The following is a 12,687-nucleotide window of genomic DNA, read 5'->3' on the forward strand; positions in this document are numbered from 1 at the left end:
TGAAACCCCACACAGTCACAGCAAGTGTCAAGGGAAGAGCTGTGCTCAGGTAAACTGGCTGAAGGCACTGAAACATCAGCAGCTGCTGTGGAATGCCATGGGACTGCCGGGGCTGTGCCTGGTGCCAGGATACACTGGAGGGGTGTGCTGGAAGCAAACCCTGCTGTGGGGACTCACAGGGTGCTGGGCACTTGGATGGAGGATTTCAGCCATCTCTCCCACGAGCCCCAAAGACTTTCTGGAAGCACAAGAGCTCCTGCAGACCACGGCCTCTGCTGGGCTGAAGTGCCCTGAGCCAGGACTGGTGGGTGGCTGGGCTTGGAGCAGAGCAGGGTCTCTGCCTCTGGGCTGCTCCTCCACACCTCTGTGTGTAGCCAAAGCATTTTGGGGAGCCCCCATGGGGGTTTTCCTGGATGGGTGGGCAGGAAGCAAAAGCTCCAGAGCAGTTGCTCTATGTTAACTCTCTTGTCTTCTGGCAGTTTTGCACAGTAGCCTCTTGCCTTTATGGGCTCAGTCAAACTGTAAGTGCATCTGTCTCTGGGCCAGGGTTTCTCTTACTCCCCTTCTTTCTCTCTTGAAAACACTTTATAAGAATCCTGTTATTTTCTTCTTCCTGTTGTAATTTCTCAGAGACATTTTACTCCTTCCTGAATATCCTTATGGAAAGTCAGGATTACAAAATCTTCTGCTTCACTGAAAATGCTGTGCTCTTTGGCCAGGAGCTGCTGACATAGTTTTTATCTTTCCTTTTTCTGCTCTAAGATCTAGAAAAGTGTAGGTTCTAGGGGGATCAAGATGTGGTTACAGATTAAATGTTTTTCCCCCCTTTTCCATAATTAGAAAGGTATGAAGAATCGGATGCAAGATTGAACAGTGTAAATCCCCCCAAATTAAAAACATTTCAGGACAGGAATAAATATTAATAAATTGGATGCATAATGAAATGCTGTAGATATATAAGGGGAAAAGCAAGTGGGAAAGAAGGGAAGATTTTTATAGACCTTAATTACAGCAGGGTTGTTAGTAACTTTACTGAATTGTAAATGTAAAAGATTCGGATGGCCTGAGTAAAACCACATATTTAAGCCTTCTAAATGAACATTTCTGTTTTTTTGAGTAATTTGTACCATCTGTGTCAAAATTCTGAGCCTAAGAAGAAAAAGCAGTGGAACAAATGTTGGTTCCATAAAACAGTCCTAGTTCATTGTTGAAATTGTCACACATTAACATTGCAGGCCATCTGGGTAGACAAAAGACTCTAACCAGATTGCTAAGATGATTTTATTGGTCTGGTATTAATCAGAATGTGGCATAATATTTAAGCAGAAAAAATGATGAGGTGAAGTGGAGTGCCTTTAACTATCCTAACTGTATGGTAGTTGCACAATAATCGTATTCCACCATAGAGCGCTGTGTTTCTAAGCAGAGATCCTAATTCTGAAATGTAAATAACAAGCTATGTGATATTTCCAATTTATAGTTTAAAATAAAATATGAAACTTAAAAAAAGTAATGACTGTTGGCATATTGCGATGTGGAGATTTAAAGGCCACAGCATGGTTGTATTAAATTGCGGTATACCCACAATCATGTTGGAATTAAGTTTAATTTCTTTTTGTAACATTGTAAATCAGATTACACTTCATCTCAAAGAATCCAGAACTCGTGATTTACAATTGATTTTCTACATTTTGAATCTCCACACAGTGCAGCAGCTTGCCTTCTCCCCGGGATCTAGAGATGGTGGGTATGTGTGTGTATGTATGTGTGCGTTACGCTTGCTCTCAAAAACCTTCCTCTGTTTTCTCACCTTTCACATAAAATTGGAAAAATCTCACTTTTTATTATTCTCCATGATCTTGCCCCTCATTCTAGTTTCCCTCTACATTTCTCAAAAAAGACAATGGGTGTTCTTGTATATGTCTCCCCACTTTATTCCCCTTTGAAAACTCTGAGCTCTCCTGTGCTGAATCACTGCTGACCTTAGCAGTGCCTCTGAGCACACAGAGACACCTCCAAGCACTATGGGAAACCTTGTTCTGGGAACATTTCACACTTTCTGTGCTGTGTTTGCTGTGAAAGTTACCCTTCAGAGGGAGGCAGGTGGTGGAGAGCCCTATGGAGCTGCAGGCAGGGCTGCCTCCAAAGCTGCCTCATGCGGAGAGCGAGGGTCTGGCAAGGTGGGCAGGGGAACTCCATCCAGCTCCAGGGTCAGGTGGATGTGCCCTGTGGCTTGCTGAAGGAGCCTGGGCAGTGGGGATGGTCCCTACCTGCAGCAGAGGTTGATGCCCTGCTCCCACTCTGCTCCCAGGGCTGGGAGAGCCCAGCTCTGTGCTGCCCTCGGTGCCTGCATGGCCAGCGCTGCTGCAATGAAAGGCTCGACTGCCAGCTGGGATTCATACAGAGCCCAGAGATTTTCCTATTTGTAAAATATTTCTGGTCCTGATTATTATATAGAGTGCATTCTGTGGAAGCAGCTGTAGCACGCTCCCGTGCCATTTTTTCCCAAAGTAATAGTACAATAGTATTGGGGTAATTAAACAGGGCATCTGATGCAGTTAAATAGCACAGATGCCAAATTAATTTAGAATATTTTTGCTTTTCAACTTCTGTTTTAAGTTACTAATCTGAGAGCAAGGTGAAATGGGAGGAAAAAGAAACTGTGAGAGAGGGATGGAGACTCAAGGAGTGGAGTCAAAAGTAAAATTATATAGCAGGAGAAAAATAACAGATAGATGGAAACATGAAGTGGAAGGAAACCAAGATTTGGACCAAGAAGTCGTAGACCTTGGCCAGCATTCAGACAGTGAAAAGTTCTCTGGCTCATGGCAGAGCTGTGAGGCTGAGGAGAGATGTTCATGATGCGAGGGGTCTGCCCAGGGCCACGCTGGGCATTTGTTTTGTGCCAAACCTGTCTCCTTGGGAAAGGCCTGGAACTGAGCAAAAACAACTGAGCCCTCTAAGCTGAGCTGAGCTCATTGCCTGGGCAGCAGCAGACCCTTAGGAGAGGTCCTGGTTAATGTCTTAGTATTTTCTGTTTGAATTACTCATTGCTCAGGCTCCACAGTGTTTGGGAGATGGGTGGCCCAAAGGCACATACAGTGTCCTTGTGTCTGGCTGACCATGATCCTCTGGAAATATCTCTCATGGGTCAATGTTTGTTTGGGACAGACCCATAGAGTGTTTGTCTGGAGATGAGGTGATCTCAACTCTCATGGAGAAAATATTTCTAAGCATGAAAACCTTGGGTAATCATGTTGCTTGATGTCCTGGTGATATGCTGCTTGGCATTAACTTTAAAGGATATTTTTCAACTTTACCTGCAGATTTTTTATTTTATTTTATTTTATTTTTCACTCAGTTCTCATTAATCTTCATTTGAATGTTTAGAAATGCTAAATACTGGTGTTAAAAGATGACTGAAATCTTTGCTATTTGATTAAAGGTTTTTCATGGTTTTGCCTATTAAAAAAAATAAAATCATCCATTGCTGGGGAATTATACAGTATAGTGTAAAGTATGCCTAATTAAACAAAGCATTTGGTATTGTCAGCCTCACAGTGCTGGCCTGGTGCTTGATGACAGACAGCAATGGTGAGAAAATGTCACCACAGCCACGCCAGTGTCACGCTATCAGCCACATACAAGTGAAATGTGGATTAAAATGCTGTTAACATAGCAAATTAAACATGGGCATAAACAAACCAGTTAAATCAATAATGCTGCTGTGTCACAGACATGGTGCTTTGCTGTGGTTCACTTTGCCCATCTGAGGACTGCCCAGAACAGCAAACATGAAGCCAAGATGTTTTGGATGTCAGTGGTGATGGTATTTGCCCTGAACAAGTGCTAACCAAACCTTCACAGCATAAACTCAGCAAAGCCATACTGGGGGTTAAAAATTGCTTTCTTTCCTAAATAAAAAACTGCTAGGTTTTTTCTTCTTCTCTCAGAATCCATTTTTTGCTGTTGCTATTGACATACGTTCTATGTCTCATGGACTTGGTGTCTCTGTAGATGCTGTAATTGCTCCTTTAGGCTTGTAATTGCTCCTTGAGGCTGAGATGTGAGTTTTGCTGGACAAGGCCAGCAAAAAGCATGAGCCATCTGAAAGGCAGATTTCATCAGGCACAACAAGGTTAGCAGCAAAATAATCAGAGATATCTGCTATTTCACAGCTGAATGGCAAACTCTTCCCAGGTCTTGCTCATGGCTGCCATGTCCAGCACACCCATTTCGTGCTTTCTCATTTTTTTTTTTTCTCATGAATGCTGACCTTGGTTTTAGGCCTGTATTTCTACATCCTAGAAACAACAAAGACCCTCATCTTCTGGACCTTTATTTTAAGGGTCTGTTAGTCCATTTTGTGGTATTTCAATGTCACCTCTGTACTAGGTCCTCAGCTTTAGATCAATATAAACTTGTTTATTTTTCTGTTAAGTGTAGAAGCTGAACTCCATGTAAGTGCTTGTCTGGACTATGAGAGCAACCCTGAAATGAGAAGGTTGGAAATGCTTTGAATTTTCCAGGTGTTAAATCTAATTTCTCTTCCTGATCAACTGGCTTAATCCTTTAGTCTTAAAGGATTAAATACTACCTATAGTAGATCTCATCCTGATGTCAAAAGATTTCTCTGGATGGTTGGTATCCTAAAGCCCAAAGGCAGCAAAATAATTCCTCTGCAAAAAGTCAGCAATGCTTTATTGAAACACCCATTTGAACAAGGAGGTGAAGCATCACTGCTCTATTTATCTCTTAACACCACCTTCTTAATGGCTCTAGGCTTGACAATAACAAGAGGGCACTGGGTATTTTCAGTCTGAGATTTTTCATAAGAACAAAGAAGTGATGAGATACCCTCTTGATTCCTCATCTGAATCCATTTAAAAATACAGAATGAAAAATAATGACCTCTTGTTTATTTTTTCAGTAGTGATTAAAAGAAGTGATTCTTTAAACAACAAAGAGAGAAACATTTATTCTTTATTTTTTAAGCAGCAAACTGAAACATATTGGAGGGGGGGATCTCTTCAAAGGGCTACTTTTTGTGTTGTATAAGAAACCTATTAGGAAGGTCACTTTGACAGTTTGTTGGATTTTGTCCAATTACTGCCCTTCAAATGCATCTTGATGGAAAACAGTGAGGTAAAAAACCCCAAAATCTGTTTCCAGATGGGCAGGTGGTTAACAGTGACCCCTGCAATGAGAATACTACAATGGTTTGAAACAAACTTGCTGTTTTCAGGAGCTCTTTTCCCACTATGGTGTCCCAGTAGATGTTCTGATGTCATCTGAGCTACTGTGCTCCCAGCCAGTGTAAGGGATGGATATTCCAGCTGCTTTACTCCTTTGGAGAGTGGTTAGGATGAGTTCATGGCTGACTGCTCTGTTGAGACTGAGCTTCTGGCAGTGAATAAAAATAAAATTAAAAAAAAGAAAAGTAATGAAGCATTTGAGTACTAAAGACAATCCCAAAGGTTAAAGACAGGGAGACAAAAAAGGGGAAGTAAAGTGGCTTTTGAGTGAAACCAGAGGCCCGCACAGTCCTGCTGTGGAGTGGTGTCTGTCAGGTGCTTCTTATGCTCTGTGGTGCTGCAGGTAGGGTGAAGTCCCACCTCAGATGTCTGTGGTGCGTTGAGAATGTGTTGCAGGTGGACCACAGCCTGGACCTGCATTTCTTCCTGATTCTTCATTTGGATGCTGCAGGATCAGGCTCTACCAATTAGAAAATGAATGAAGAGCCTGATTAGAGCTTTAAATGGGATTCTTGAGACTTTTGTTTGTACCTGAGGCAGTATGTATGCTGAAATTAAACAGCAACCACTTTTGGCATGCTTCCTCTGCTCATATAATCTTTCTAGCAGGCTGTGTTTTCCTTACTGTAAATCTCTCTGTTATATATATGTATTTATTTATTTCAATTCAGAAACATCACGTGTGTATGTGCATCCTGGGGGGCAATCATGGCCATGTTCAGCCCAGCCAAGCCCCACCAAGGCATGGAGGGGGTTTGATCTTGCTGCCTGCCCTGCTTCCATTTACTACTGCTTGGGGCGTTTCTGGCAGCTTACTGACCTATTTGTGAGTCCTGTGTCCCATTCTGGGTGTGATCCTGGTGAGATTCTCTCTTGCCTTCTCTTGGTGTGCAGCTCTGGTGCTCCTGAGGAGCCCATCTGCACTATCTGGTGGCCCAGCTGCTGGCTTGGGCCATACTCCTCCTCTCTTTCCAGACAAGCCCTCCCCAAATCCCAAAAGGACACCCTTTAAATATCATGGGTGATTTGCACTCTTTTAAGCAGCCTTTTTTATAGGTATAATCATGGTGATATGAGGAAATTTGTCTTGCAAAGTTGTCTTGCAAAGAGAAGTCAGGAAAAAGAATAAAATGAGGACAAGAGAGAAAAAGTGAGAAGAGTTTTGGAGGCTGGCACTGACTGAGGAGGGAGAAGGCTGCTGGAAACCCTGGCTGTGCACTAGGAGATGCGAGAAGGGAGAGGTTCTGACTGGAAGAAAACCAGAGGTTAGAAATAGCTGCTGAACACTGTGGTGTGTTTTCCTGGGGGGGCTGAAGCCTGCCCATGGAATGTCTCAGCTTGGAGGGAATGCAAACATTTTCCTGGGCTTTGCCTCTGGGCTGTGTGCTTTGGTCTTTGTGGATCATTTTTAACATTGGGGCCTGGCACTGCTACTTTGTTGGGCTGTTGAGACCACTGAGAAATGCAAGCCAATTCATCTTTAAGTGTATTCTTCTTTCCCTTTTATTTTTTTATCCCCCCCCGCCCCCTTTTTCTTTCCCCATAGACTGTCTAACACTAAATTCAGCTTTTGCATGTGGTTATTACTTCATGACAAGGAATGATGAACCGCTTAGGAATTTCTGTAAGTTTAAAATTATCTTTACATTGGCCCCTGTTAGGATTTCTGACAATTGCCGTTAATCTTTAGGCTGGGGAAAAAGGCTTTTTCCTCACCATATGGACTAGACCAGATTTATCTGCTGCCTGTTGTCCTTCATGGGACATGAGGCACATTCTGTTGAGTGATGGATCATGTCTGGATGTGTCATAGCAAGAGCACGTTGGCATGGACACACAGGTGACAAAGTCCTGCGCACTTATATTTAGTCAATGTGCTTCTGCTGTATTTTACTGCTTTACTTCCCCTCCTGAACTTGGAGTACATTTTCACTGTCCTGTTTCACTGGCCCCAGGAACATCTCTGGGCTGGAGATCAGCTGCTTGTGCAATATGCTTGGTGAATCTCCTATTTCCCAACTGCAAATCGGTGCAAATGTGGGCCATTAAAGCTGTGATTGACTCCAGACCAAGGCTGTGCTCCCAAACCCTCCATGCACTGTTGAGGGCTGGGGCTTTTGTTCTTTGATACTTCAGTTTTGTAAGAGCTTCCTGGCAACACCAGCAGCACAAAGTCATTTTTGTTAATTTATTTCTAATAAAGGAGGTATCTTTGTGACCAAAGAGGGAGAACCCCAAGCTTTGTTTTATCATGGATCCAGCCATATTTGAATGTGTGGAAATATTCCCAGAGTGTGGTCTGCTCCCTGATCATTTCCTTTAAACATCCAGAGCTATGTTGCTAACAGCATATGATCAAGGGGCTTGTACCAAGGTAGCTGTTCTTGTGAATGGCAACTTTTATTTAAATCCACAAGCGAAACACAGCTCTTAAAATGTTCACACAATCCTGTTTTCCAAGAGGCCAATGGGTCAGGAGGTGAACAGGGTGTTGTGTTCCCCAACAGAGAACATTAATGGTTGCTTAAGTGGGATCACAATGTGTGACGAATTTTATATGTGGCTTGTAAATGTAAAAAAAAAAAATATCATTTTTCCCTTTCAGAATTGTGGTGTCTAGCATTGAAAATCAATTCAGATATTTATGTCCTGTAGCAGTTGATTTCTAAGCAATTAGAGGAAAACACAAGTATTTGCAAGTTTTGTGGTTTTTTCAGTTGTGTTTGCTTCTTGGATAATTTTATCCATGAAGACTCCTTTACCACTCTGTCTTGTCGACTCAGCTGAGTTAAAATTAAAGCATAAAATGAAATGTTTATTTAATCATGACGATGTTCTTAAAAACTTGAGAGTTTTCTTGTGCCACTAAAAAAGTGCCTTCAAAACTTCCTGAACTTCTTAAAATGCATCCTCAACACTGATAATTAATGAAGATATACTAAGTAAAAAGCAGCATTTAGTCTGTATTTGAATAATTAGAAATTTAAACTAAATTCTCCTAGTGTGTTGAATATGCTTAACTTTATGATAAAAATCCCCAAAAACCAAACCAAACTGATGAAATGATCAGATCTTTTGCACAAGAGCATTTCTACCTGATTTAAATTCCAGGAACTCAACAGTTTTAACTATAATATTTTTTTTTGAGAGGAATAAAATCTATTCAGTGTTCAACTGAAGACTACTATACAGAAAGTATAAAAGAATGTTAATGAGAAGGAAAACTGAATCCAACAGTGGGATTCATAGAGCTTGGTTAATTACACAAATAGTAATTGATTCAGGTCCTCTGCCCAGGTTTCATTCTCCTTCTTGACTCTGCAGACTGGCATCCCCTCACTACAGCAAAGCAAGGACTGAGCAATGCCAATAATTTCAGGCTGTTCCCTGAGACGATAAACTTCGGCAGATAAGAATATACTTGAGTCTAGATTCTGAACCAGCATCTTAATATATATAATTCTTCATACCATATGTGAGGACCACTGACCATGGCAAAGCAAATGAAGTGTTAATTATCCAGAAAGAGCTTAGTTCTGCCCAGTGATGGATAATGCTGCCCAGATTCAGAAATGGACTTATTTATGTGATTAAAGTTAAGCACATGCTTAATCTCATTGATCTCTAACATCAATAACAGTTTATCAATTCAGAGCTGCAATTGGTGTTGCAAACACAAAGGAAAGATGAATGGGGTCTTTGCCTTGACTTTGCCCACTGAATTTCTTGTGGACTGGGAGGTGGAAACAGCAAATGGTTATTGCTTGGAAATGGACCTGGGGGACTTTCAAATTCTTCACTATCATTGGTCTCTCCACTTTTCATTTCTCAAGGGTGAAATTTTGGTCACCAACGTTTTGAACCAAACAGGTTTGGGTAGAAACTGTTTTAAGTGAGACCATGCAAGCTAAGAAATAATCAGACTGGTAGCACCCTCTATGACAGAGAATATTAAAATAGGAAAATTACAAAGGAAAGATAAAAATTCTAAGGTTGAATGTCTGCAAAGAGACAAATAACAATCAATAGCATGCATTTGTAGCCTGCTGTAACTGGGGAAATAAAGAGGAATATAATGGTGCCCTCTAGACCTGGTGCTTCTGCTCTTGTGCACGTGTCCCTTGCATACTTGGAAATATAAATGCCATGGCACCAATATCTAATAACATTTGAGTGCAAGTTCATTTGAACTGCTTAGAAGAGGGGCATAAAACTGACATACAGCACTGGAGAGTTAATTTTATCTTCCTGGGGCTGCTTTTGAAGCCTTGTTTTTTTTGTTTCTGAAGTATTTCTTCTGCAGAATAGCCTTTATCTGTCCTTAAAATGCATTGGGGAGGCAAGAAAGTAAAATGCCTTATCTAGGATGTTTACCTTTTGGTTTTTAGTTTAAAGTATTCTTTGACTGAAAATTGACTCTTTCCAAATGTTTTTTTGAATAGTACACATTAACACCAATGGTCGCCATTATTTGCTAGAAAAATCTTTATTACCAAAGCACCTGTGCTGGAGCCCACTAAAAGTACTGTCACCTCTAAGCATTTTGGCTAATGGGCTAAACTGGTAAAAAAAAAAGTTGCTCTTCACAGAGTAGCTTTTATCATTGATAAAACTGCAGTGGTGTCAGTGAAGGGAAATCATCTTTAATGTTTTTGTAGTGTAGCCCCAAAAGTAAGAGTTGTTTGGTTAGTGTTGAGACTGTTGGTAACACAAGAAAGGCACCATTGCCTACCCACCTTTAATATTAATAGAATTAAATAAACCTGCTTTTGTGCCATGCTCTTCAGTTAGAGTGAAAACAAATTTAGAGCCACTGTGGTGCCATGATATCTCTTTTCGAACATGGAGGGGTGGGATGGAAAATCCCTAGAAGGTGATTCCTGCATAAAGGTTTACTTTGGGTGGAAGGAAGGATAAGGAAGCCCTTTTGTAATTTTGTAGTGAGCTTCATCCCAGCTCTCTATATCTTAAAGCCAGCCTCTGGTTGAAGGGTAATGCTTGGTTTTGATGACATTGTATTTGGCAATATGCAGTGTCAAGAATACATTTCTTGCCTCTAATTCACCAAGATACCACTCATAAACTCATTTAACTGTTGCTACCTTGTTTTGTGAAGGTAATTTAGGAGGGAAAGTAACACAGCAGGAATCCAGTGTGCCTCAAAGGTGATACGAATGTCAGATTTATCTGGTGATAAGATACATTTGATCTGGATCCTTGAATGTACAAATTAAACAAGATTGTTTGGTTCTGAACTTTTCTCACAAGGGTAGAGACAAAGGGAAACCACCCTCTTTAACCCACGACCTTCACAAAGGTGTTTAAACTGGGCTACTTTGATGCTAATTTTCATAAGATATGCATGGCTTTATTCTTTAGGTGGTGAAATTATACTTAAATTTAAGTTGAATGAGAGAGCTCAAACAAGGTAAGTAACACATGAAGCTTGGCAGATTTCTGTTCTTTACCAAGTTAGAAGAAAAAATATGCAGGTACTCAGAGGGAAGTTACAGCGCTTCTGGTTTTTATTCCTCTGCTTGCTTGCTAGTGAATGATAGGCTGAGAAATGCAACATCATCTATTTCTTTTGTGTTCTTGGTTACCATAGAGCATATGCAACATACAGCAAAACACAAACATTTCCTGCTTTGTTTTCTTGGCAGTTTTCTGAATTCAGTATTTTGGAATTAAAATGAAATAGTGTGAATCAATGTAGAGCACACAGAACACCTCGTTTCTTGATCCTCTGATGAGCATTTTTAGAAAAAAACTGCTGAAATATGCATCGTAATCAATCTGATGAACAACCAATGGAGGAGGCTTTTAAATATTTAAGAATCTCTGTGTTGTAGAGAATAGCACAATTTTTTTAAATGAGAACTACAAGTTCCTATAGACCGTCAGAGTAGTTCTCCATAGAAGAATTTTGTGCCAGAAAGCTTAAAATGCCTAATCCAATCTCGCCTAAGCTGGGATCTGATGTGGCCTGTCTGAAGTCCAATGATAATCTTATTTCAGCTCCCAGGAGTGACCATTGCCTCTTTCCTTCCCTCCTCCAGTGGGACTTGCTCCTGATTGCCCTTGCAGCCCCCATGCATCTGCCTCAATTTCCTCTTTTATTCCTGTAGGAAACATTTCCCTAGTTATAATTTCACTTCAGTTGTGAGTGACACCTTCCCCCCTGTCACCACGAGCAGCATCTGGCCAGCACCCACCCAGAGCACTCACAGCTCCCCAGAGCTGCTGGGTTTGGCATCACTCTGCTCTGTGTGCTCCTGTAAACTCCCCAGGGTCACAGGGTAATCCAGTTTTTAAACAAAAGGCATAATTAATATTAAAACACTTTGAGCAAGAATGTGGTTTTGTAAATAACAATTTGTCATGAGAGGAAGTGGCTTTTGCAAGGCAGAGGCTTGAACAAGGTAATATTTTTGGGTGATGTTTCAGTGAAGAGATTTTCTGGAAATCTGTGATTTACCTGTTACTAATACTGTGCTATTAACAAGCAGGAAGCAGTGTGTGAGAACAATAATAGTAATCTTAGTTAGAATGGTTTTGATGAAAGTACACTTTAATTCACTAATTATGGCAGCTAAAAGGCATTTTTACATTCAGTGTTAAAATCACTGTATCTGTATTTTTACCTCACTCTTCCAGCTGCAGAACTCTTTTTCTAACATGTTTTTAGTCATGTTATGCAAATGCCTGTTTAAATTACTAGGAGTATTTGTTTTCTATTTCTGCCCTGTAAAACATAATTTTAATACAAGTTATTTGTGAAATGCACATTGCAAAAGGAAATAAGGTTTCAGATGGCATTTCTATGATAATTTTACTGCAAATGTTGACCATGTTTTTGTATTTGTCTGTAGAAGGTAATGCAGGCTGTACATAAGGCATATTTCAAAGACCTAATATTGTATGTGACTAAATTAGTGAAGTAGCGCTGGCTTCCCTTTGAACAGTTAGTCTGGCACTAATCATAGAGAGTAAAATAGATCACTGCCTCGCATCCATTTTGGGGGAGGCAGGGGCTGTGGCGCACGGCTGCAGAGCTCCAGTGGCCCTGCCTGGCTGTCCCTCCCTGCTCTGGGGGTCTCGGGGTGTCCCTGGCTGTCTCGGGGCAGGCTGGGCAGCAGGGAGGTGAGGACAGCCAGGGTGTGATGTGCCAATAGGGGAGCACATGCATGGGTGAGCCAGGCAAGGTGAAGGCTGTGCTGAATAAAACCTGCCCGCGGTGCTCCGCCAGCGCCGGGAAACTCGGCGAGCGCGGCGGGGTCTGGAGGGGTCAGCCCCCCAAAAAAGTGCATGGAGAATTCCCAGCCAAATCTTCTCATTGCTACACCCAAAACTGCAATTAAAATCATGCTTTCCATTCTAGATTGATCTGCTTAATAAAATAAGGTTGGTTGCATTTAAAAAATGTATGGGC

This window comes from Pseudopodoces humilis, chromosome 14, assembly GCF_049639895.1.
Source record: "Pseudopodoces humilis isolate 2021_Gansu_Grassland_sample_001 chromosome 14, ASM4963989v1, whole genome shotgun sequence".
Taxonomy (NCBI): Eukaryota; Metazoa; Chordata; class Aves; order Passeriformes; family Paridae; genus Pseudopodoces; species Pseudopodoces humilis.